We start from the raw sequence: 27,586 nt of genomic DNA, 5'->3' as shown, positions 1-27,586 counted from the left end.
TCAGCATTTCCTGAAAGCTCCATATTCCTTACCTCACACAATCCTCAGGAATGGTTGAGAGGCCAATGGACTCATAAAACAACAGCTCACTAAGTTCCCCATTGACCTCAGGTTGTCTTGGCCTTTCTTTCTCCACATGGCCATTACCCACCTCTGGGCCACCCCAAGCTCTTCTACAGGCTGGAGTCCTTTAGAGCTCCTTTACAGAAGGCCCTTCATCCTCAATCACAACTTCCCAGCCTGAACTCCCCCAGTATCCAGGTACGTCCACTACCTCTCCCTTTGAGGCCCCTTCTCTGTCCACATGCTGACAGCTATCTCCCTGTTACAACGCAAACACACCCAACTTTCCTTGAGCCTGCTCTACGCTCCCTGGGGGACAGAGCACTCCTCCAACGGCTAGCTCCTAACTCTCTTCAGACCCAATGGATAGGACTTTATACTGTGAGCCTTACCAACTCCTCAGCTGGCAAGCTCCTGGGACATCACTGCTGGCACAATCTCTCCAGGTTCAAGCGGTCTTCTATTCAGAATACATGATCTGTCCAATAGCTGGGATCCTCCACCCTCCTGTTTTCCAAAATGACCAGTGAAGGGCCTATCTGCTCTTATGCCTTGTGCAACTAGGACAGATATTAATAATCTATTTTTTCCTAGCAACTTGCTTTCTCTGCTCCCTCAAGAAACAGATGCCCGAGGTTTCCAAGATAACAATTAACCAGATGCTCCTCCACTCACACCTCCTGAATGAGAGTCCACCAACTTCTCCAGTCACTTCATGCCCACAGGAAGTAGCCAGACTTGAACCAGTGCCCCTACACACAAAATGTATGTAATATTCTGGTGGAAGGTCTACCTCAGCTCTTGGCACCCTGGCATCCATAGACCCAAAGATTCTGGAATGTTCTGGTTGGTTGCCACCCCTCTGCCAGAGCCCACTCCCAAGGAAGTCCCACCAAACATGGCTACTCCGCCAAAGATATACAAGACACCTCAATCAGGGTATTTAAACTCCCCTCCCAAAACAGACATACAGCTTTACAGTCCCTCTCTCCCCTCTGAGGGAGCAGAGAACCATCTGGGATCACTTTACCCACTTAACTGGGGCTTATTCTAATTTGGCCTGATTTGCTCAGATTTGGATTGCTACATCAGCAGAGAAGTTTATCAGGGTGCAAAAACTTTTCACATGGCTATTGGGTTACATTTTCCTCCTTATTTATACATTGAATTGTGTGTTTCAAGAAGCCTGTTCACCACATAATTCTTTTGCAATAGAAAATCCCCTGATTTTGGCAACAAGAGGTCAGTTGAAGGGTATACATAGAATTGTAAAATCTGTGTTTCAATTTCAAAATATTAACTCTCACAGCTTCTCTTTTTCTAATACAACCAGACACTTGAAATTGGTATTAGTCAGAAAAGGTAAAGATAAATATTACTTGCTGGTCTGTAGTCACATTAGTTAATATCTTTACTGTATTTGTCTTCCTCAACTCCCTGGGTCAGGCCTGAGGGTAGAGGGAGTTAGACTATGATGAAACATAAGACTCATTAGTGATAGGGAGACAGGGAGAGAAAAGAATAGGTGTCAATGAAAGAAACTTTAATGGTTAAATTGTCTGCGAGACAGTCCATTTGATGGCAGCATCTACGGCTTTCACTTTCTTGACTTGGGTATGGTGGATCTATGGTGTAATGCCAGATACTGCCATAGCCATAGAAGTAGAGAAAATAGCCATATAGTGTCCTTTCCTTTGCAAGTTGCTTCCAGAACTCCTTTGGATATTTGCTTGATCCAGATAATTCACCAGTCTTGAAAAAAAGGAAACTGGTAGTGGTCCTGTGGACTTGCCCGTGGGCTGAGTCTCTTGTATTGTATGATGAATAACCTTTATGGAAGACTGGAGAGCCTGTCGTGAAGAGAAAGGAATGGTTAGAGAATTCTGCAAGCTTCTGGTCTCTGAGCCAGAAAAACAGTGTGGAAGACCTTCTAAACCCAGTCTCGTATGGGGAAAGTCCCTGCCATATGGGGTGCAGTGGACCCCATGTGAAGCAAAGAGAAGGAGATCTACCCGCTCTTTGCCAGACTCTAATGAGTTTTGTTAGTTTTTGTTAACATCATCATTTTTGCTTCTTGCACAGAAATGAGGTCCATATGCACAATGAAGTTCCCAATCTATCCCTTAAAACTTTTTCTATAAATTGAGAGATTTAGGATATGAAACTTGGGCCATTGTCAGACCCCACAGGTGGAGAAGGATGGAGGACCAGTTCTTTGAGATTTTAGAGGTATAATGAGTGCAGTTACAGTCAAGGTAGGGAATGTTTCTACCCACCCAGAAAAGGTGTCTATAAAAATTAGCACGAACCCGCATCCTCCTCTGGCAGGCTGGGTCTATGTGAAGTCATTTTCCTAGAGTTGGTGGGTTGCTGGCCTCTCATTCAAACCCATTCCTGGGAAAGGGCTCTCTGTTTTAGATTTACTTGAGCACAAACCTAGCATCTGGCTGAGACATCCCAGTTTTGCTTTCTCAGCTGAGGTACCTGACAGGGAGGTTAACCTTACAGGTTTCTCTTTGGATGTAGAAACCTTTTGTTACCCATGCTAGAGAATGAATTGACACTCCCTGTTGTAAGAGGCTAGTTGAAATGCCCTGGCAGAGGACTATGGGGAACAAAGGAGCTGTCTCAAGGCTTTTCTGAGGAGGTGCTTAACTTTACCTTCACAACTGGGTAGACAAGAGGCAAGGGCTATTCTCAAATAAGAGTAGGAAGATAAGAACAAGTGTCAAGGCAGTGACAGGGCTCAGTATTAAGACTCAGAGTCGAATTAATTATTTTCTTCTTAAGTCTCAATCAGAAGAGAAGTCAAAGAAAGTCCCATGCTAGAAGCAGATTTCTTTACTGACCTCAAAGTAAACTGCAGCCATCAAGAGTTTCAAATTTACCTGGGAGGCCCTGACTCCTTCTGCTAAAGGGGAATAGAGCTGTGAAGTCAAAGTAAAATAGTACTTCTGAGGTCTTTTTTGTAGCAAAGAAAATGTATTTTTGTTACCAAAAACCATGTTTTTTCTCAATGCTCATTTCAATACTATGTTGTAAATTAAGAAGTGTTTCACACATCAAAAGATTCCATTGGACACATTCAAGTAAAATCATAAAATACGCAAGGTAAACAATGACACAGCCAAATATATGGCCTGGTAAAATTTAAAAGATTATCCACTCAGCTGAGGTGACAGTGGTGATGCACACCTTTAATCCCAGCACTTGTGAGGCAGAGGTGAATCCAGTCTACAGAGGGAGTTCTCCAACAGCCAGGGCTATACAGAGAAACCCCATTTCAAAAACAAACAAACAAACAAACAAACAACGTGGGGAAGAGAAAAATTACTCTGTATCCAGAAGAACCAGAGAGGAATCGTCACTTCTAAAGAAGTGAACTGAAAGCAGCAGATGAAATCTATGAACAAGCTGAGTAGTGTTTACTCAACACTGGAGGCAGATGGACCACTGAGTTTCAATGGTGCCATTACTGGCTACCTGCAGAGGTATTGTGTACTCAATCCAAAACAATGAATGTCATGCTTCCTATCATGGCCAGTCAACACACACATCAGCATGGAACCCTAAAATTACAGCACTTACAATATTTACCTAGCTTAATGTAAACTATTTTAAGTGATGAAATAGTTATTTGTAGCACAAAAAGCCTATAGTGTCACAGCCTCCTGAACTTCTATAATTTTTCATTCTTTTTTTCCCAACTGAAAAGTTTTCCTGCTGAAGTACATTGAATTGGACTAGCATTTTACGTACATAATGTATTTTAGAGAAAAAATTAGGTTACCACCACAAGCCAAAGCCCTGATAATACTCCTGGGAAGGGACAACAAAGTATGGTCAGGCCCTGAATTCAGAAGAGCTGCCAGGTAACCATGGCAGCAGGAATCTCCAGTCTTACTATTTGTTGTAAAAATAATAAGAGGCAAATTATCCCGAGAATGGTTAGTAAAATATGATTGTTACTGTAACAACATCTGAAGCAGTATATTGCACCAGGAATTCTGAATAAGAATTCCCTGATGCTTGCTGTATGTTCACAGTGTCAGCAATGGTGACTCATAGACCAACATCATCCTCCTAAGGTGGAAGTCCCAAAATGGATGTGTGGTGCCAAGAGGTGGAGAAATCCCGACTGGGAGAGCAGTCCTTCCCAGGGTGGCAGTCCTGGGCATCATGAAGGTTCCAGGGTTGGGGCTTGGCACATTTGACAACATTATAAATACAAGGTAAATGTTGTGATTTCATATAGAGAGAGGGTTAGGAGGAACAGTAATGACAATCAAATCAAACAATTCACTTACCTATTACAGTCCCTGGAGGTTATATTTTATACCTTTTGACTAGCCATCTCTTTACTCACATTTGGCTAAATTTTATCAGCCTTTCAAAATACAAACACTTAAACAGTTATAGAAGGAAGTTATCTAGACAATAAATATCATGTGTGATAAACCTATTGTTATCATCATACCCAATAATGAAAACTTCAAAGTGTTTCCTGTGAGGCTAAGAATAAGGCATACACGCATACCAGTGCCATAATAATTTATAACAGTACTAGAAGACCTAATAATTCAATTAGACAAGAAAATGTAATAGGAGACTTCCATACTCTAAGGTGAAGACATAACAACTTTGAACAAGGGCATAAATCAAGTAGCATTGAGCTGAAAGCTTCATCTCTGCTGGACAGTATCTGTATTGCCAGAGGTACTAAACATGCTGCTATAGAGAAAATTGATCAATGCCTTTCCTATCTGTGGACCCTGCATTCTGCTCCAGCAGTCTCAGTCAAGGTTTGCCCATTGATAAAATAGTGACATGACTGTAACCAGTATGAGGCTGGTTATATGCAGGTACATGCCTGGTGCTGTGATCTGATCTTAAGCTTGTGGCTGAGAATATCACAGGCACAGATATCATAGGTAAGGGAAGAATTTACTAGTGATGGTTCATTAAACAATTAAATTAACACAGAGCCCAATTGCCTTCTAAATGTATATATTTATACCCAACAACTAATGTTATTCTAATCCTGGTCAGAGAAGCTTTGTTTTACACATGGTAACAATTCATGAGAGATTCATAAACAGTATACTTGCTCAGAATTAAGTGAATGATGAGTTTTCATCCCTAATTAGGATATCTATATCTTCCCCTCTGAAGCCCAAATAATGCAGAAAGAGTGTAAGGGCTAGGGAGTAGAGAGGGGAGCTGTGGAGCACTGTCTTCTGGATATGACCAAGCAATTGCAATCATGAACACAGCTGTGAGGCTACCTAGATTTAAAAAGACCTACATTTTAAAAAAGTCTAGTTGTAAAGAAGGAAGTGGGAGGGGACAAGAGAGGATAAGTGGGTGAATATGAACACAGTGCATTGTATACACTCATGAAACTGGCAAAAAAAAATTTTTAATGGGCCATACAAGCATGAAAAGAAGGGGTTTTGTTTGTTGGTTGGTTTTTTTTTTTGTTTTGTTTTTGTTTTTTTTTTACTGATAACATGCTCTTCAAGCTAGAAAAATCGTAAAATCTATACTAAAAATCTGAAAGGACTAATAAATTTAAGTTGTAGGATTGAAAACAACACACATAATTTGTTCTCAAGCACTGATGAAAGATTCAATGAAAAATAAATTAAGAAAATGACATCATTTCCAAAGGCATCAACTAGAATAGAATATTTGGGAATGGGTTTAATCAAAAGGTAATAAATAAGCCTTTGTTTTGAAAACTACATGGTTAATGAAAGAAATTTTAGAAAACAGAAACAAGTGAAAAGATACATAATATAAAAAGATGGGGAAAAGACAAGTAGCTTAGGCTGCCTTGTACTCACTGTGTAGCCAAGGATGACCTTGAACTTCTTATCCTCTTGCCTCTGACTGCTAAGGGCTGGGGTTACAGGTGTGCACCACCATGCCAGTTTATGGAGCATCAAACCCAGGGCTTCCAGAATACCAGGCAGATACTCTACCAACTGAGCTACAGAGCCCAGCCCTCTAAATAGATGTTTGAAAACACATGGAACTAGGATCTCTTTAGATAAATCCTCTGTTGGGTGAACTTATTCTTATTTTACCAGTACTAGGATTTGATAATATGGCTTCATGCAAGTTAGGCATTTGTTTGACCACAAAGCTCTATATATCCTCAACTTATTTCTTGTTGTATTTAAAAAAAAAAAAAAAAATTAGAGAGAGAGTCTTACTAAGTTGCCCAGGCAGATCTTGAATTTTCAACCTTCTGATGCTAACCCCAAATATGTGAGGAGAAACATCAAATCCATGACTGTCCAATTAAAGCAAGCTTTATTTTAGAGGTACACCGGGACTGGCCATCTCACCCAAACAGTCTTAACCTAAGTTGGCATTTGGGAGAGCATCCCGTTACTGGTTGTTTGGGGTACTTTTTATGGGAAAAGATTAAGTTAATGGAAAACAGTTGTAAGTGTGTATACAGGGGCAAGATAATTGGTTATTAGAAAAAATACAATGAAAGTAAGAATGAAAGCATTATCATGTGGAAGTCATACACAATGGGGTAGATCATCAGGAGTATAGATCACAAAATTGAAAACATTTTTTAAGGCAAAGAGCAGTCATACATCATCGGGTCATGAGTTCTTCAAGGCAAAGGGTGGTCATATATCATGAGGTCACAAGGGCAGTGCAGTTTTGCTGGGTACATTAGGTTTGGGAAACAGAAACATATTCTTGTAAAATATGGAGACTTACTAACAGTGTAGGTCCTGTTCGGGTTTCCCTCCTCCCTTGGCCTTCTAGTAGCTAGGATTAAAGGCCTGTGCTACCAGTCCCAGCTGTGCCTAGTAAATATTTTTCTTTATAGCCAGGATTGTTATTGTAACCTTGTAATCCCAGCTACTGGAGAGGCTAATATAGGAAACTCAAAGTTCAGGGCCTGCCTAGGCAACAGAGTGAGTTCAAGACCAGCCTGGACAACTTATTTAGACTCTATCTCAAAATGAAAATTAAGAAGCCAGTTGGAGGTAGAGTTTAGTGATAGAGTACTAGGCTGTTATCTGGAATCCCTGAGAATTAATCTCCATATCACAAAAATAATACATGATATATGTGTGTGTATACACACACACACACACACACACACACACACACACACACATAAATATATAATAGATGTATTAAAACAATGAAGAGGAAATTAAATGAAAACAGTCAACTCTGAGCTCATGGTGTAATTATACTCCATATTTGCCTTAAAAAGTATATCAGGGTATTTGTCTTCATTTTGCCAGAGAAACTAAAGGAGACTGTCTCAAAACAAAAGACAAAACCAAAATTAGAAATGAAGAGAAATCAGACCAAAGCTATGAGTGTTTCTGTGAACATGGAAGGCTGCAAATTGCTCTTACTCTGCCAGTTGTAACTATGATAGGTGTGGACGTGGGGGATCTGCATATATGCTAGGGTCATGGCTAGGGCTCTATGACCTCTGCCAGAGGCCAACTTCAAGCACAAAACAGCAGCAAAATCAATCAGAACTAGAACTTAGGAAGAAGATTCTAGTACCAAGAGAATAAGACAATAGAGGCTCACAGCTAGACCCAGCCAGGATGAGAGCTCCTAGGAGGAAGCAGCAGGGCCTGCCCTAGGCTACTGGGGCTGGTGGCATGTGACTGATGCTTGAGACACCTGCTCGAAAGCAACACCTACCAGGCACTAGCTTGCTACTGGGTTCTTGGTGTGGCTCACAGGTATCATCAGAAATCATATAACATTCTATGCCCAAGCCTAGGAATAAGTCAGGAATCCAGTTGCAGGATTGGCAGGAGTGGGGCTGAACTGTTGCCCATGTTCCATTCCCCTCTATGGTGAACATAACTCCCAAGTCACCACTGTATGCTTGCCCTTTACATCTTATCTAGAGACAGGGAAATGTCTCAGAAACCTGGCATTCACTTGAAGACACCTCTCAGTACTCTTCAGGAATCTCCCAAATAACCTGCATTACTATGCCACCTTGTGCAGAAACCCAATAAATACACTTTTTAAACAATTGGATAAATGAATACACAGAACAAAAAGAAGGGATGAGTGAATGCAATAAATTACTGAAGGAAATAAAATGGAAGGGCAAGACTGAGTAACTGAATGAGCCAAACAGTAAATGCAGGAATGAGTCAAGATATGTAACTAGAAACTCTCTGTTATAGTATATTATTTTACGGTGGGTTACTTCTGTTTCAGCTCTGGAACACTTGCCTAAACACACAAAGATGTATTCCATTGGTATGATGTAAGGAACATGTAAGGCATAGGATGAACAACCTTGGTCAGGAGTGATAAGCAATAGATTGACGTAAGAAAACCACAAATGGAGTAGTGATAAGCTATAAGCTATGTGTGGAAGTAGGGATAAGACTAGAAACCTAGCCAGGAAAGAATATAAAAGATGAAGTCCCAGACCCAACCAACAGAGCTCGTCAGGCCCTCGAGTGAGACGACTCTCCTCTGCTAGAGACGTGAGATCCTGTCCCCAGTGCAGACGTGGCTGACCAGGGGAAGGCTGACCCAAGATCCAGAGGAACAGACGTGGCGAGTACAGACCTGTATACCTGGAGAGGTACTCCTGCTTCCACTTGGAAGACAGGATAAATATTGCTTGTAATCTTACTGTGTGAATAAATGAGTGTTATACCAAGTCTGAAGCAAGAGTGAAAATTCCTCCCCCGTAACTGGGGTATGTGCTCGCTACATATGATTAAATAAAATTATCTAACATGTAGTTATGAGGGTGAGTCAGCAACTAGCTGACAGGAAGCAGTAGGGAAGAGTCAGGTGGAGAAGGGCTTTTAAGTGGGGGCTGGTAGAAGGACTCCTGGCTTTTTGGGAGATGCAATCAAGGAGATGAGGTGGGCTGCTTGCAATTTAGTCTGTCAGATCTGTAGAATTCCACCTCCACCTTTGAATATTGAGTTCCTTAGAGGGACAGAGATTTACATAAGTTCCTTTCAAAGCTTTAAAGAGTCAGTGCCTGAGGGAACAGAATCCCCTCAGGCTGCAGCCTTTGAGGTGAACCACTTTGGTAGCAGAGTTGCAGTTGCTGATTGGGACAGCCAAGGCTTAAATGGCAGCAACAGTTATAAAGGAAGACAACGCTCAGCCTATGTAGACAGCAGTCAGGCCAGTGAATGGTCTCAACTTCTTTGGTCCCCAGGTGGGACAATTGGTAACACCGGACTGGGGATCATTCAGCTGCTCAACTCTGCCTCAGACCTGTCTGGCGCCCCAGACCTCTCATGCTTCTTGTCTGCTTCCCCTGTCAGCACAGCTGGGTAGTAAGGGCACTCAGAATGGGGTGCTACTTCTGCTAGGCAGACCCCCAAACTTGAAAGGCACATGACATACATGAGAGTATGATCCTATTGGGCCCTGAGACCTGGGCTGGGGCCACTGGCATGACTGAAGCAATAAGGGTCCACAGGAGACAATCAACAGCCAGTGCAACACCTGCATAGAGTTAATCTGCTCCCTGTGCTTCCTATCCAAGCCTAACGTGGTCCCAGTCTCTGGACCCGCACACAGCAGCTGCCCACAGCCCTGGACCCATCCTCTATAGACCAAGGAAAAGGAGAGAAAGATGACACAAGTTTAGTCTGCCTTCAAAAGTCTCCATGGTCTACGACATGCAATACTGGCTCAAACATCCAAAATCTAGTGTCTTCTGAGACTTATAGCAATCTCTGAAGTGTAAAACCCTGTAATATTAAAATTAAATAGCAGATCACATACTTCCAACATATAATGGCACAAAATATACATTCTCATTCCCAAAATGAGAAAAGGAAACATGGTGAGGGGGAGCAGAGTGAGGAAATTCTGGACAAAAGCAAGACTAAAAAACTAACTAGATGGTGCTAGAGGTCTCAGATACTCACAAGTTTGGTCCAGTAAGTGCAATGGTCATCACTGTGCCTGAGATGGTGAGGGCTGATGACCATGGCATACCAGCATGACACACAGGGAAGGTGTCACTTCCGTGGTTCCCCACAGGACCCTGGCCTGTTACTCGGCCTCACAGGAACAGTGCAACTAGGAGGCCTCAAAGGGCGCTGCGGGGCTGCAGAGGGGAGTCAGGAAGAACAGCACTTATGCTGGCTGCTGTTGGGGCAGGTGATGAGGAAGCACAGGCGCATACAGCCCAGGGAATCTTGAGAGATTTTAAGCTTTAAGGGCAGGGTAAGTACAAGTCCAACTGTGATTGGAAAAACAACACCCCAAACATGAAGTGGTCATGTGAGAAACCACTGGCCCATCTTACCTTAAATTCTTGGGGATCACTTCATAGAATTTCTTTCATTTCTCATTGTCTTCTGCAACTCAGAAAGGAGCACAAGGCTCTTCTTCACAATGATTTTGGTGATGATTTTCAGGATCTTGCTCTGTTGGAGCAATTCTCAAGTTGTCAGAGATGTCCTTGAAATCAATCACACCACAGGTCAAGTCTACAGTGAAGCAGAACAGAAAATGCAGGAAAAAGTTGGATCAGACCTGGTGCAATTACCAGATTTAAAATACACAATAAGTGAAGGTCTTAAGAGCCAAGGACTATTGTTGTCTGGGTTAAAGACAGTCTCCCTGCTGAAGACCTGATAACAAAGACTTTCCCTATTATATACATTACACCCAGGAGATATTTAGGTACTCAAGTGTCACCTTAACACAGCTGTCCATGATGAGTACAAGACAGACACACAGTCTGATGTTCTTCTTCTTGATTTTTAGAAAGGTCAAGGGGAGCTTGCCAAGGAACGAAGAGCAATGCCCTGATTCTCAAGTGACTTCCTACGGAGAAGTGCTGAAAGAGAACCCAGCAGTGCATTTTAGGACAACATTGCCTCAAGTCCCCAAATCAAACAACTGACACAGGAATAATGGCATACTCCTGAAACCCTAGGAACAGAGTAGAAACTATGGGCTGCTCCAGAGAAAATAGCCCCAATACCAAGTCAACCTACAATGCTCTTAGCAAGAAGTGTCCCTCCAATCAGAAGCCTGCCCGTGATGACCACCACTGCGCTTCCCACCAGAAGGGAAAGTCAAACCACTGCCAAGCACAGGCAAGTCCCAGTAGTCCTTAGTGGATCACGTCAGGAGGTTCCATGGCTTTCAGTTCTCAGCTATGAAAGAGTGGGAAAGTTGTTCTCTCCCACCTCCAGCACATTCTAGACACCCTTCTAGTTTACACAGCATGCACTTGGACTGCCACGGATTTGCCAATCGTTGGCGAGACTGTTGCCGCATTTACCATAGTCCTCCCTGTGATGTCAGTAGCCTTTGTAGTCCAATTGGTCTCAGCCTTAGTCAACAATCCTGATCCATGCATGTATTTCTTCTTAGTCTCTTTGGCTTTCCCTTTCTTATCATCGCCACTGTCATCATCCTCATCTGCTGCTCCACATCTCACTCTTATGCTTGTACTCCAGATTCTTACCTTCCTCCTGCTTCCTCATCTTTCTCTTCTTCTGCCTCATCTTCTCTGATCTTCTTCTCTTGTTCCTTCTCTAAGTAAACCAACAAATTTAATGAGTTGAGGAGAACTCAACACCCAGCTAGGCCAGAGGCCAGGAGCCAACACAACAACCCACTCAAACACTGCCAAGACCATACTCACATAGAGGGTGATGGGAGAACTTAATGAACTGAGGGTTTCTTCATAGCTTCCTTGACCCTCCTCTCCTCTCTGCATTCTCTCAGGTCTTCTTTGAAGAGAAGGCCCCCTTTAGTATTCTGTCCAATGGGCTCACCTATAGAGAGATGAATCATAACATAATAATAAGAAATGGAATTAAAACAACAGCTAAAATACTCAACAAAGATAGACTGTTTTAAAACACAATGCTCACGACTTCTGACTTACTTAACCCAGACAATTTCTCCAATCCCCACAAGGTAGATAGCCAACTCACATGGTCAGCACAACTTGAAGGATCCACCAGTAACAGACTCCCAGGCATGCTGCTCACCATCACTGTGCATTGCGACCACAAACATTTTCTCTGCCACCAGATAGACAGAATAGAAACCATCATCAAAGTGTCCAATCACAGAGATGCATCCAACAGCCTTCCAAAGGGGTTTCAAACGTCCAGAGAGCCAGCAGTGTGGTTCTGCGCGAGCAAAATCACTTGCTGATCCAGTATACAATCAAGGTTCAGTCCATAGGATCTGGTGGTCAAAGTTCTCCCCAGACCTCCCATTATACTCTAAACATCCATTTCATACACCAGTCAAACATGTTTTGAGAAATTATAGAGCCAAAAGCAGTAACAAATTGAGATCGGTGTGGATGGAAGGCCATACAAGTGGATAGCCTCCATAAACACTTTTGTGTCAGACTTAGCAAGGGTTCCAAAGTCATATAGGGCCATCATTGGTCATGCGAAGGCGTGTGTCTAGAATGTCAGCAATGCTACTGAGGTTGGGAATGTCAATTTTCAACTCCTTACTATTTGCCCACTTTTAAGGATCTCTCAGGCCCTTAAAAAAGCATCTTGTTCAAGGCTTGTAAATACATATAAAAAGCCACATTTTTTTTCATTTTCCAAACAGTCCCGTGCCTTTCAAACTTGTGGTGATACTGTGGGACCAACTGATAGATTATTCCTCTCAAGCACGACTACATTTCACACCACATGTCACATTACTTCCACTTCTATAAAGTTTTAAGAGTACAGCAGAATATTCACATTAGAGATCAAACTCCCACAAAAATGTCCTTGTTTGCATAGGATGTACTGATGATGAGGGGAAAGAGCTGTGCAATTTCTGTCTGAAAGGACAAGATCTCCACCTCTTCCATTGGCATCTATGAATGAAAGCATCATGGATTACCACAGACCATCCTGGCTGAACACCTTAAAATCCAAGAGTTGACCTGCTTCAATTAAGTTCTTATTCAGAGGTACAGTTAGAAATGCTTTAAATTCCCAAGAGATGAGAAAAGACCTTGAATCTACAGTGATGAAGGAAATCGAGAGAGAGAGAGAGAGAGAGAGAGAGAGAGAGAGAGAGAGAGAGAGAGAGAGAGAACAAAAACCCCAGGGATTGTTTCAAATAAACAGAAAGTCCGACTTTCTGAATTGAATCTTAGGGCTCAGATAGGTGGCTGGGAATCTCAACACCTGCTGATAGACACTGGAAAAAATCCAGAATGAGAGTTAACTAGATTTAGAACCCAAGCAACTCCTGGGCACATAAAAATGGAAAAATCCTCAACTAGAACGTCTTCATTTGGACTAAGACCAAACTATGAAAGAAACAGCAGTCATTCCTATGTGCTGCTCCTCCTGGGCATAAGTCAATCGAACAAATGTTCACAAATGTGTAGTAGAGGTGCTTCAGACCCAGCAACTACTACATCTTTAAGGGGAGGGCAAGCATGGCTGCTTACCTGGGGTCAGCGGTTCCCATCTGCTGCTGCCCCCAGTAGGGCAGGCGGTCCCCATAGCCCCAGGTGCCCCTGCCTTGTGAGCTGCTGAACTACCCGCCTAGGGGAGACTCTGGGGGAGGGAGCGTCCTGCAGCTACAAGCAGGTATAAACCCTCGGGGCACAGCATCCCGCCGGCGGAAGCCTTTAGCTCAGAAGCAAACACGGAAGCCCTTCTGGAAGGGAGTCACCGGGAGCAGCAAGGGACAAAAAGCCAAGGCCTTACCTTGACAGAAAACCGAAGCAGAAAGACAGAGCCGGGTGATCCCGGACTGACTCACACGCAAAACGTAAGCCTAGAGGAGGTGACTGGAGTGAGCGTTCCTAGACGCACTAGGATCTCCTTCCATTCAAAGGTGCTCCGCTCAGACCTCCTGCTCCGGATCTCCCACACTTAAAGGACCCGCGTCCACCCACCAACAGCCATCTCCGCCCCGCCCACCTCCCGCCTAGGCGTCCTGACGTCACGCTTGCACACCCTGGAGGGGACGGGAAGAAGCAGCAGCCTGGGTCTGGACTGGAATTGAACGTTTGGCGGCTCCTGCTGAGGGAGCAGCTGTGGCGCTGCTGTGTTTTCTTCTGGCAATTTTCGCATCAGGGCCTGTTGCCAAGGTAAGGGAGAACACGGGCCTCAGCCTTCTCCTGCTAAGGGCTCGGGGAGTACGGCCAGGAGCTAGGAGTTGTTCTGGCCAGCCTGTCAGAGTTCATTCCTGGAGATGAAGACCGCGATTGTGGGGGGCAGGGGATGTAGCAGTGAAGGTAAAAAAACAGACCCAAAGCTGCCAACATTTGCTGTCCCTTGAATTAAGAAACAGGGTTGAGGCGTACCTCAGCACGGTGCTTACCTAGCATAGACAAAGCCCTTGATTTGATCCCTAGATCCAGGACATACATTCCTGCAATACCAGCACTTAAGGGGTGAAGGCAGGAGGTCATCCTCCTCTGATCCATCTTGTCTCACAGAGAGGGAGGAGAGCCAAGTAGAGAGACAAAACACGGGAAAGGGGGAGAGGGAGAGACAGACAGCCAGACAGCCAGACAGCCAGACAGGAGAGAGAAGGGTAGAAAAGAAAACCCTGGCCTTTCAAAGTCTGGGTCTCAGTCTGGGTGTCTTGGCTTTAGCCTGCCTCTTCTCTGCGGTCCTAGCAGGAAGCACTGCTGTCCCTTTGAGGCCAAGAGTTCTACCTTTTCCTTGTACCCAGGCCCAAACTAGGGTCTTGCTCCTTGCCAGACCCAGGCTGCTAGCCTTCTTCCCTTTCCATGTGGTTAAGCCTTAGGAGGACCCTGGGAGATGTGCAGGTAAAATAAAAAGTTTATTTAATCAGAGAGGCTCTGAAGGCACATGGCTTCTGCCAAGGTTAAAAGAGAAAAAAAAAGAAAAAAAGAAAAAAAGACACTAAAATGACAATGTGCAGTGACAGGGAGAACAGGCATAGAACAAAGGAAAGAGAGGGAACCTCATCAGATCACATGATACACCAGTCAGGCCTGCCATCTCCACCTCACCCTTGTAACAGCCAGACAGATCTCTTATAGCCTAAGAGTCTCTTGTGCTTGACTTAAGCAGGGAGCAGTCAGAGCTGTCAGTGAGAGCTTGTGTCCCCTTGCTGTTCTGACTAATCCCACATACACCCACAGAGGCTTCCTCCTTCTGGGGCCTGGACATCTCTGGGCAGCACTGACCAGAAGGAAGGAGTTGGCTAGAAGAGCAAACCTGCTCATGACCCCAGCTTATCTCTGGCACAGAGGGAAATGAGCAGGACACAGGCAAACAATACAGTCCTTCTGTCCCCATGTGGTCACACAACTGTCCTTATACAAACGAGAATGTAGCTCCCAGAGCCAGGCCCAGAAACAGAAAGAATGCCATGATGAACTCCATTGTCTCCGTTGCAAAGATCACTAAATGTAGTAGTTAGAATCTATCCTTATAAGGATGAAAGGAACCAGGTTGGTCCTCATACTCTGATCAGGGCCCCTAGGATTAAGCCTGTAGGCCTGGTTATTTGGGGAATGCTGAATTTTTATTCTTTCTTTTTTTGAGAAAATTCTCATTTATCCCAGGCTGCCCTCAAACTCACTATGTATACCAAAATAATCTAGAACGTCTGATCCTCCTGGTTTTATCTGTCAGGTGCTGAGATTTCAGGTTGCACCTCACACCTGACTTCTGAGATGCACTGGATAAAACTCAGGGCTTCATGAAGTATGCTAGGCAGGCAGTCTTAACAACTGAATCACATTCCTAGTCCCCAATACTGGAAGGTATCTTTAGATCTGGCTATATATGTGTGCATGTACAGTCTTGCACACCTCTGCCTGGTGGCACACCTAAGACCTGGACACTTGCGCTGAAGGGCTCCCTGTCTAGAGTGAGCACTGCTCTTGCAGAACAGCCAGGTCAGTTCCCAACCCCCACGTCAATCAGCTCACAACTACCTGTAACTCCAGGTACAATATCATGGTATCTGATGCCCTCTTTTGAGATCTGTGGGCAGCTGTACTCTCTCTCTCTCTCTCTCTCTCTCTCTCTCTCTCTCTCTCTCTCTCACACACACACACACACACACACACACACACACACACGCATATTTGCATAATTTAAAAATATCTTTAAAATCTTAACTGGATGTAAGAGCACATGCACTTGGGAGCAGAGGCAGCTGGATGTCTCTGTGAGTTCAAGTCAAGCCTGGTCTACACAGCAAGTTCCAGGATAGCCACAGCTACATAGTGAGTCCTGACTCAAATGAACAAAAAGAAAATCATAATAACTTTAAAAAGTAAAAAATATTAAAAATAGCTACATCTAGATTTGCTATAAGCATTGTATTTTGGTTTATTGTTTGCTTTTCCCCCCTGTTCTTGCAGTGCAACAGATAGAAAACGGGGGTGGGGGGTGGGGAGTCACACTTGCTAGGCAAGCCTTCTACCACAGAGCTCTACTCCCAGCCCCAATATTGTACTTTCTGGGGTCCCTCTTGATCTTAGTTAGACCCTTTAATCCCACATCCTTAAAGGTCATCCTGTACTTAATGTACATGTATATAGCGGTGAGGCCCCAGCCTAGCCAGTCAGACACATTAAAATTCAAGAAACAAGACACAGGAATGAAGTAGCTTCCTGGAAGAGAAAAGAGAGACTCAGACTTAGCACCTATTTCTCTGGGGCACAGCCTCCTCATTGTAAAGTAGAAGAGATGTTTCCAGCCAAGTCAGGGCGATCTAGCTGGGCAGAATCCTCCCCAGGTTTCCTATATTCCACTCTTGTTCCTGCTCTACACTTTGGCGGAATCCATCCCAGGAATCCACAACAGCCTTGCTCCAGGTACACTGGTGTCTGAGATGCTGGATTTCACCTTAGCAGTCACATCAGGGAACAAGGCTATAAATACTGTGAAGTTGAAGCACAGGTTGAGAGCCAGGTCTGAGATCTGGAGAGTGAGGGAACAGATTCATTCATGTCCCTGTTGTTCATGGTTTCTATGTACAGAGACAGAGAAAACACACACATATTGTTGTTAGGGGTTTTTACACTTTTTGGAGTGGCCTGCCACCCAGTTCCCAAATAAATCACACACAGTGGCTTTTTATTAATTATGAATGCCCAGCCTTAACTTGGCTTAGTTTCTAGCCAGCTTCCCTTAACTTGTCCTGTCTAGTTTTGCCTCTGGGCTTTTCCCATTCTCTAACTTCTATAAATCTTACTCTTAGTCCATGGCTTGCGGTGTAGGTGGTTGGCTGCCTCCTGGAGTCCTCCTCCTTCTCTGGCTTCTAGATATTACCTTCCCAATCCCACTTCCTAGATTTCTCCTTCGATTTATACTTGGTGCCTATCATCCCCACCTAGCCTTTCTCCAGCCTTGCTGTTGGCCAGTTCTTTATTAAACCATCAGGTGTTTTACACAGGCACAGTAACACAGCTTCACAGAGTTAAGCAGATACAACATAAACAAAAGTAGCATACCATAAAATAATATTCTACTACACACACAGACATGGTTACACACAAAAATACACACACACACACACACACACACACACACACACACACACACACACACATCATAGAGGGAAGAAGCCAGGAAAAGGCCCAATCTCAGGACAGAAAGGGAGGTGGTATGAAGGTAGATACAGAAAAAGGAGGGTGAGGAAGGGAGGTCAGGATACCCAGCCCCACATACACTCTTAAGTATGTATGGCTCTGATAAGGTGGTTTTGCGTGTTTGTATCCTTATTGCAACATGTGTAGTCTACTTTGTATCATTGGTTTTTGTTGGAGTGTCTTTTGTCTCACCTGGAATGGGAATGATTTAAGTCAGGGACCCACTGAGCTACAAGCATTGTAATAACTTAGTTATAAGCACTCCACCCACTGTGCTAAAAGCCCTGTAATAACTCAGCTGAAAACACTTTCCTCACTGAGCTGGAAGCACTCTACACATGAGTGACAGGACACACTGAGTCAAAAGCTGTCTACACAATGAGCTGCAAGCAACATAAAAACTCAGCTACAACACTCTACACACTGTGCTACCAGCACTTTGCCAAGTAGGGCACAAACACCCCAAACCCTTCTCTTCCCTCTGTAGCTCCCTTTACATCTGGAAACCAGTTTAGAGCAGAGAAATCCACCCAGTGTAGCTTTGTCCCATTCCATTCTTTATGTCCCCCAACACTTTGGATGTCTTGGTGCATGCAGCCTTAGGTCTTGTTACTTCTGTCCCAGTCTAAATGGGAACATCAGCGCAGCTGAGGGTTGGAGTCTCACCACATCTACTCCAACAAGGCCACACCTCTTAATAGTACCACTCCCTTTGGGGATCATTTTCTCTCAAACCATCACCCTACAGAAAACACAGGTATGTACATTACAATTCATAACAGCAGCAAAATTGCAGTTATGAAGTAGCAAGGAAAATAATTTTTTTCACTGTGGGGGTCAGCACAACATAAGTAAATATAGTAAAGGGTCACAGCATTAGGAAGGTTGAGAACCACTGCTCTTATGGCTCTGGATTAAATAAGAATCAAGAGGTCATGCATCTCCCTTCCCTCACTGTGTTCGTGCTAATGCTGTTCATTTTTATCTCCTTCCTGTAATGTTGGCCTAGGTGTGAAACGTGCATTTTAATCTATGTTCCAATTTCTTCCTAGTTCCTTTAGGAGTTTATCACAAAACCTTGGTTTTCCTTATAGCTGGACTGTATTTGCTACATGTATTTTTGTTCGTGTGTTTTGTTTCTTGAAAATATATTTTGTTTTTGCAAAATTAATGGCCGTATTTTCCCCTCTACTTGGAAATACAGTGGTTTTTTGTTTGTTTGTTTGTTTGAAATGTAGTCAGTTATTCCCCAGCTTCCCTCTATTCTATTCTTTGTTAAATTTCTTATGTCCTAGGTTCTCATGGATAATTCTCTGTGATTTTTCTATGCATAGTTTACCACAAATTATGATCTACACTTCTACCTGAGTGAATGAGCTGTGTTATGTCATGTATTTCTTCAAGCGTACTTCCTTCTCCATGAACTATAAGAGCCAATCTTTCTTCCTGTAGTTATATTTTCTTTCAGCACTCTAACTATATCGTCCCATGCTCACCTCTTTAGGAATGTTGTGACAGAACCTTTGGTATCATTATAGTATTGGGGTCTTTTATCTGGTTCACTATTGTCCATAACAGTTATATTAACTTTAGGTTTTTGTTTTTCACACCTTGATTTAGAATGTCAACAAGAGTTTTGGCTTTTGCTCCTGAAACAGAAATTCAAAGTAAAGCCACAAAGAGAATGGCTGCATCCCCAGTAAATGCTCACCAGGTCAGTTTTGTGTCCATATTATTTGGAATAAATTTGAATCCATGCAATCCTTTATCTTTTTCTCTGAAAATCGTATCTAAAATGCTAATTACCTATGATTGTTTTTCTTTTTCAGTTATTTAAAGATTACATCTTTAAATCTTGACAACCACATAGCATAGACGTGTCTCATTGTATCCTCCCTTGTCCATTACTGTGAGGACATAAATTTACATGGCTTTAAGTCTGTGGTTGTGGTGTCATTGTTTCTAACAGCTGAGGAAGGAAACAGGGGGTAGGGTCAGGAAAACCCACAGAAAGCACTAGCCTGGCTCATAGGAACTCACAGAGTCTGAACTATCAACCAAGGAGCCTGTATGGGACCAACCTAGACCCTATTCATTTATGTGACAGCAGTGTAGCTTGGTCTGTATGTGGGACTCCAGTAAATAGGAGGAGGTGCTGTCCCTGGTGCTTTGACTGGTTCTTGAGAACTTGTTCTTCATGCTAAATTGCCCAGGCTGAATACAGGGGTCGTGCTTGGTCTTATGACAGCTTGATATGCCATGCTTTGCTGAAGTCCATGGGAGGCCTGCCCCTTTCTGAGTTATTACAGAGGTGGGTGGGGGTGGATTGAGTAGAGGTTGGAAGACAGGAGGGAGGAGGGAATGGGAGAAGAGAAAAGGGATGGGAGGCTGTAGTTGAGATGTGAAATAAATAAATTTTAAAAGAGGGCAGTTCTGAAAGAGACTCCACTGTAAATGATCATCAAAGAAATGTATTGATGCCTAGTTCCTACAGAGGATAGACTTGTGTCCTTATAAATTAGTGAGGAAGGAAAGTCTTAGGTGCCGTTCAGGTTGCATTTTGGAGAGGGCCAGGTTCCCAGAACCAGGCTTATCAATATGGCCATACAAATACATGGAACTTTTTGCTGGTATCACCAAGCAATCTATGGAGAAGTAGATAGAAGAGACGCACTCTATTGAATCTTAGTACTAAATAGCTCAGCACCATAGAGAGCATAGATGATGGAAGTAATAAGTAACTTGCTCTGTCTTGAAAACGATGTTTCTGTGAAAAGATGCAGATTGCAGTATACTGTTTCTCTCTTTGCTATCACAGGGTGATGATGTGCCTTTGGGGTTTTTGACACCTGAAATGTATTTGACTCAGGGGAGCTGCTGCTCATATCATTCTCTTGATTCCAACTATCAGTGTTAATATCTCAATAGACAGATCAGTATTTTCTCTTTTTATTTTGTTTTATGTTTCAGACAGAGTACCATTGTATAAGCAATGCCAAGTATACTGCAGTATGTGGAATATATCTATATTGCATCATGTGAGATATATCTACAAGAATTTTCTAGAAATTGTTGACTTGGAACTCTTCATAAATCAATTTTCAGACTTAAATGAATGCCCTTAATAATGCTACTGAAGGTTCTCCCACCTTTACGTTTAGAATAAAGTCACATGAGGCCCAGCTGCACCTGGTATTAATCCAGTTTTGAGCAAGGTTAACAGCTGTAGCATTTCCAAGTACAGTTTGCACATTGTAAGGTTTCCAACTGAGATGAGTCACCCTTTTCCTGTTTCATAGCCACATACCCTTCATAAAGGTACATCCCTGCATCTAGACCTCAAATATTTAATGTTCACTAGAATTAATAAGTCATCCTGTTTTTATGAGACAGGAAACACAATATAGAGTATGAGTATTCTAGAAAGTATCATTTTTAATTATCTTTTTGTGTTTGGTGTATATTTGCCTCAATGTATATATGAGTGCTGTGTGTGACTCCTGCATGTTGTGTTTGGAAGAAAGCATTGTATCCCATGGAACTTGAGTCAGTATCAGTTGTGTGATAAAATGTGGATTCTGAGTCTGGAACATGTGTCCCCTAGAACAGCATCAAGTGCTCTTAACTGCTGAACTATCTTAGCAGAACATACAAAAGTTTGTCTTTAAATAATTGTCATGCCTTATCTCTATCACAAAACTGTCTTCTCTTGGGTGTCTTTTACCTAGGAAAGCATTTTATCCAGAAAAACATGGGAAATGGATAATTTTCCATTACAGGGTCTGTTGACATTCAGGGATGTGGTTGTGGACTTTACCCAAGAGGAATGGGAATGTCTGGAGTCTCCTTGGAGGGCTTTATACATCAATGATGCTGGAGAATTACAACAATCTAGTCTTTGTAGGTAAGAATGCTTTTCTTCTTGAATTCCTTCTGTATCTTTTTTATTTACTTACTTTGTACATATGTAAAGTTTCTAAACTATAATAAGGGAAATTATAGTAATAAACATAACTTTTACATGGTGTTTCCTTTACATTTCCCTGTGTTCCCTGCAAGAGCAAACAATGTTTCATACACAATGATAACCTCAGCTCTGTTTTCTAGTTTTTAATGACAACTTGAAAGTTTAAAGGAAATGAGTATTCAGAGCAAGGAAAGGCATTGAAGTATATTTAGTAATTAGAGCATTTTGATTTTACAATTGAATTGAACTACTCACTTATTTCTGATGTTTACAAAATTGAAGATGTTTTAAAAATAGTGAAAGAAATGTTTGTGGTGAACATGTTGTTGTTTTAGTTTATTTTATTTATATAATGTGAGATATGGCTTCTAATAGTCTTGACACAATATGATTTTAATCTAATACTAGGGAGGCTGAATCAAGAGGATCAGATGAGTTCCAGGTCAGATGGAGTTACAGAGTGAATTCATTTCTGACTAAAGGCTATTCAGTGTGACTCTGTCTCAAAAACATAAACAACCAAAAGACAGAGGAACAATCCGAATAGGATCCTTCATGGATCTCCATTCTCAAAGTACACAATTGCCTAATCATCTGATTTGTCTCACCTTCTGCAAGGCATGCATGCAGTTTAGATAGGGAGGAGAAAACTATCAACTGTCTTGTGGGTGATTGGAGATTGCAGTGGTTCTTCTGAGCATTCATTTAATGATAGTGTAACACAGAAGACCTGTGCTGAATTCACTGTTTTTGAGACTTGCTAGTTTACCTGTTTTAGAAACTTATGGAGAAATCAGTTATTGATTCTGTTGCTCAGGCATCAATATCAATCAGCCATATTTGTGCTCTTTTTCCAGAGAAACATCACATATGTGGAAAAAATGAAAAGTTCTTAGATCAAGACTCAAAGCACATTGGCTGTCAGTCTGTGAATATCCAAAAGAAGCCTCATAAATGTAATAGACTTGGCAAAATGGTTCATGAATCATCCCAATGTACACCTTATAACACAAATGACACTACAGAAAACTGCAATGATTGTGGCTACCACATGGATGCTTCTGTTGAATCATCAAACAATAAAAGTGAGAACAGTGAAGAACATTGTAAATTTAAAGACTGTGGGAAATGTACCATCACCAGTCAAAATCACAAAAAGCACACTGGAAAGAAAGATCACAAACATACGGAGTATGATATATCATTTGACTCTAAACATAAACTCACATGCTAACAATTCCATAGTAGAGAGAAAAAACACCAATGTAGGACATGTGGACAAGGCTTCCTGACCCACTTGAGCCTCAATAGACAACAGAGAAATCATTTTGGATCAAAATCCTACAATTGTGAACAATGTGGCAATTGCTTTTCTCAGTTGTATCAGGTTAAAAAACATTTCAAAACTTATACTGGAGAGAAACCTTACAAATGTAGTGATTGTGAAAATTCCTTCACCAGTGTGTCATGAATTAGAAATCATCAAAGAATGCACACAGGAGAAAAATCTTACAAATGCACAGAATGTGAGAAATCCTTTACATGTAGCTCACATTTTAGAAGACATCAGAGACTTCATACAGGTGAAAAACCTTACAAATGTAGTGAATGTGGAAAATCCTTTACTTGTGGCTCAACTCTTAGAGAACATCAGAGAATCCATACAGGAGAGAAACCATACAAATGTAATGAGAGTGGGAAATCATATGAGCATGGCTCAAGTCTTAGAACACATCAAAGAATTCACACAGGAGACAAAACTTACAAATGTAGTGAATGGGAGAAATCTTTTACATGTGTCTCAACACTTAGAAACCATCAGAGATTTCATACAGGAGAAATTCCTTGCAAATGTAGTAAATGTGAGAAATCCTTTATATCTGGCTCAAATCTTAGAAGACATTATAGGATTCATACAGGACAAAAGCCTTATAAATGTAAAGAATGTGAGAAATCATTTCCATTTGTCTCAACTCTTAAAAAAAACATCAAAACACTCATACAGGTGAGAAACCTTATAAATGTAAAGAATGTGAGAAATTCTTTACATATAGTTCACATCTTAGAAGACACCAGATTATTCATACAGGAGAAAAACCTTACAAATGTAGTGAATATGATAAAGTCTTTACTCACCTCTCAGGTCTAAGAGAACATAAGAAAATTCACACAAGAGAAAAAATTTTCAACAGTAAATAATATAGCATAACTTTTACTCAAAGCTCTATTCTAGAAACCATTACAGGCTTCATTTTATATATAATAAATATGAACATGAGAAATCATGAAAGTCTTAGATAATATCAAGAGTTTATATTAAGTAATATTCTGAACAGTGGACAATCTAGGAATATTTTTATTAAAAACATCTTACGATTTTAGCCTTAAATATTGCAAAGAATAGAAAATATACAAGCATAAATAATGGCCTGTTTTTGCAGCCATTTCCTGGAGACAGAAACATTTCAACTGGAGAAGAATCTGAGTAAATGGGGAAAAATAAATAGCTTTAGGAAGTATTAGAAAGTGAGAGAAATCTCTCTGCTTAACTCACATGAAGAAACTTCAACAAGTCAGACTGCTTAGATGAGGCTCTGACAAACTGACCACCAAGAGAAGATGTCCTTCAACCTGTAGATATGCCCACAAGTGTGCACTGTGCTATGGCTGTCCTGTTTTTCTTTTTTCTTTTTTTTTATTATTATATGTTTTAATTTTATCCATCTGCCATGGGTTCCCCTGTCCTTCCCCCTCCCGCCCCCACTCCCACCTTCCCCCCATCCCCTCCCCTCCATTCCCATCTCCTCCAGGGCCAAGACTCCCCTGGGGACTCATTTAAACCTGGTGGATTCAGTACAGGCAGGTCCAGTCCGCTCATTCCAGGCTGAGCATGTGTCCCTGTGTAAGCCCAAGGTTCCAAACAGCCAGCTCATGCACCAAGGACAGGTCCTGGTCCCACAGCCTGGGAGCCTCCAAAACAGATCAAGCTATTCAATTGTCTCACTGATCCAGAGGGCCAGATCCAGCTGGGGGCTACACAGCCTTTGGTTCATAATTCATGTGCTTCCATTCGATTGGCTATTTGTCCCTGTGCTTTTTGCAATCTTGGATTCAACAATTCACTCTCTTACAGTCCCTCCTCCTTCTCAACAGTTGGACACCTGGAGCTCCACCTGGGGCCAGGCTGAGGATCTCTGCATCCACTTCCATCAGTTATTGGATGAGAGTTCCAAGACAACTGCTAGGGTGTTTGGCCATCTGATCACCAGACTAGGTCAGATCAGGCATTCCCTGGACTACTGCCAGCAGTCTACAGAGGATATATCATTGTGGATTTCTGGGGACCTCTCCAGCACTCTGCCTATTCCTGTTCTCATGTGGTCTTCATTTATCATGGTCTGTTATTCCTTGTTTTCCCTTTCTGGTCTTGATTCAGCTGGGATCTCCTGCTCCCCTAAAGTTTCTTTCCCTCAAATCTTGCCCTTCATTACTCCCACTGTCATCTAGGCTGTTCATCCATTTCTCTGTCATTGGGTGATCCCTGGGTCTTTCCTAAGGGTCCCATTTTCTAGGTAGCCTCCCTGGAGTTGTGTAGCACTCTAGTCATTATGTTTTACATCTTCTATCCTCCTATGAGTGAGTACATACCATGTTTGTCCTTCTGAGTCTGGGTTACCTCACTCAGGATGATTTTTTCTAGATCCTTCCATTTGCCTGCTAACCTCATGACATCATTGTTTTTCTCTGCTGAGTAGTACTCCATTGTGTATATGTACCATATTTTCTTTATCCATTCTTCAGTTGAAGGGCATCTAGGTTGTTTCCAGGTTCTGGCTATTACAAACAATGCTGATATGAACAAAGCTGAGCAAATGCCCTTGTGGTATGATTGAGCATTCCTTGGGTATATGCCCAAGAGTGCTACAGCTGGGTCTTGGGGGAGATGGATTCCCAATTTTCTAAGGAAGCGCCATATTGATTTCCAAAGTGGCTGTACAAGCTTGCGTTCCCAGCAGTGGAGGAGAGTTTCCCTTTCTCCACATCCTCTCCAGTATAAGCTGTCTTCTGTGCTTTTGAACTTAGCCATTCTGACAGGTGTAGGGTGGTATCTCAGAGTTGTTTTGATTTGCATTTCCTGGATAATTAGGGATGTTGAGCAATTCCTTAAATGTCTTTCAGCCATTTGAACTTCCTCTGTGGAGAATTCTCTGTTTAGTTCTGTAGCCCAGTTTTTAAGTGGACTGTTGGGCATTTTGATGTCTAATTTCTTGAGTTCTTTATATATTCTGGATATCAGCCCTCTGTCAGATGTGGGGGTGGTAAAGACCTTTTACCATTCTGTAGGATGTCTCTTTCTCTTGTTGACAGTGAACTTTGCGCTACAAAAGCTTCTCAGTTTCAACAGGTCCCATTGATTGATGGTTTCTCTCAGTGTCTGTGCTACTGGTGTTATATTTAGAAAGTGATCTCCAGTGCCAATGCGTTTAAGAGTACTTCCTACTTTCTCTTCTATCAGGGTCAGAGTAACTGGATTTATGTTGAGGTCTTCGATCCACTTGGATTTCAGTTTTGTGCATGGTGACAGATATGGATCTATTTGCAGCCTTCTACACATTGACATCCAGTTATGCCAGCACCATTTGTTGAAGATGCTTTCTTTTTTTCCATTGTACATTTTTGGCTTCTTTGTGAAAAATTACATGTCCATAGGTGTGCGGGTTAATGTCAGGGTCTTCAATTCAATTCCATTGGTCCACATGTTGGTTTTTATGCCAGTACCAAGCAGTTTTTATTACGATAGCTCTATAGTAGAGCTTGAGGTCTGGGATTGTGATGCTTCCAGAGGTTGATTTATTGTACAGGATTCTTTTGGCTATCCTGGGTTTTTTGTTTTTGCATATGAAGTTGAGTATTAGTCTTTCCAGGTCTGTGAAGAATTGTGTTGGTAATTTGATGGGGATTGCAATGAATCTGTAGATTGCTTTTGGTAAGATCGCCATTTTTACTATGTTAATCCTGCCTATCCATGAGCATGGGAGATCTTTACATTTTCTCACATCTTCTTCAATTGCTTTTTTCAGGGATTTAAAGTTCTTGTCATATAGATCCTTCACATGCTTAGTTAGAGTAACCCCAAGGTATTTTATATCATTTGTGGCTATTGTAAAGGATGATGTATCTCTGATTTCATTCTAAGCCTGTTTGTCTACTGTATAGAGGTGGGCTACTGATTTTTTTGAGTTGATCTTGTATCCTGCTATGCTGCTGAAGGTTTTTATAGGCTGTATCAGTTCCTTGGTTGAATTTTTTGGGTCACTCATGTATACTATCATGTCATCTGCAAATAGGGAAAGATTGACTTCTTCCTTTCCAATTGGTATCCCCTTAATCTCCTTGTGTTGTCTTATAGCTCTGGCTAGAACTTCAAGTACTATATTGAATAAGTATCGGGAGAGGGGACAGCCTTGCCTTGTTCCTGATTTTAGTGGTATTGCTTTGAGTTTCTCTCTATTTAATTTGATGTTGGCTGTTGGCTTGCTGTAGATTGCCTTTATCATGTTTAGGTATGTTCCCTGTATTCCAGATCGCTCCACGACCTTTATCATGAAGGGGTGTTGGATTTTGTCAAGTGCCTTTTCTGCATCTAGTGAGATGGTCATGTGGTTTTTTTCTTTGAGTTTGTTTATATGGTGTATTACATTGATGGACTTTTGTATGTTGAACCACCATCCCTGGGATGAAGCCTACTTGATCGTGGTGGATAATTGTTTTGATGTGCTCTTGGAGTCTGTTTGCCAGAATTTTATTGAGTATTTTTGCATCAATGTTCATGAGGGAGATCAGTCTGTAGTTCTCTTTCTTTGTTGCATCTTTGTTTGGGTTAGGAATCGGGGTAATTGTAGCCTCATAGAAGGAGTTTGGTAATATACCTTCTGCTTCTATTGTGTGGAATAATTTAAAGAGTATAGGTATTA

General features: G+C 42.0%; 2 long non-coding RNA genes and 2 pseudogenes across 2 annotated transcripts; 1 reads left to right on the top strand and 3 right to left on the bottom strand.

The window, feature by feature from the left end:
- LOC118576273 overlaps positions 1-13,081 on the bottom strand; it is a 77,897-nt pseudogene extending 64,816 nt beyond the window's left edge.
- Positions 1,586-11,577, bottom strand: LOC118576281. The gene is made up of 4 exons (XR_004943932.1): positions 11,546-11,577; positions 10,768-10,909; positions 10,373-10,556; positions 1,586-1,913 (listed from the first exon to the last, which is right to left on the bottom strand). It is a non-coding gene; the product is annotated as an uncharacterized LOC118576281 (long non-coding RNA).
- Positions 11,589-12,021, bottom strand: LOC118576282. Its single transcript, XR_004943933.1, has 3 exons — positions 11,972-12,021; positions 11,726-11,858; positions 11,589-11,615 (listed from the first exon to the last, which is right to left on the bottom strand). It is a non-coding gene; the product is annotated as an uncharacterized LOC118576282 (long non-coding RNA).
- A 725-nt stretch (positions 13,082-13,806) lies between the features above and the next one.
- On the top strand, positions 13,807-23,896 carry LOC118576279 (annotated as a pseudogene).
- Positions 23,897-27,586: the final 3,690 nt, after the last annotated feature.

This window comes from Onychomys torridus, unplaced genomic scaffold (assembly GCF_903995425.1).
Source record: "Onychomys torridus unplaced genomic scaffold, mOncTor1.1, whole genome shotgun sequence".
In the NCBI taxonomy this organism is placed as follows: Eukaryota; Metazoa; Chordata; class Mammalia; order Rodentia; family Cricetidae; genus Onychomys; species Onychomys torridus.
Note: the sequence above shows the minus strand (reverse complement) of the source record. Positions and strands in the feature narration are given on the sequence as shown.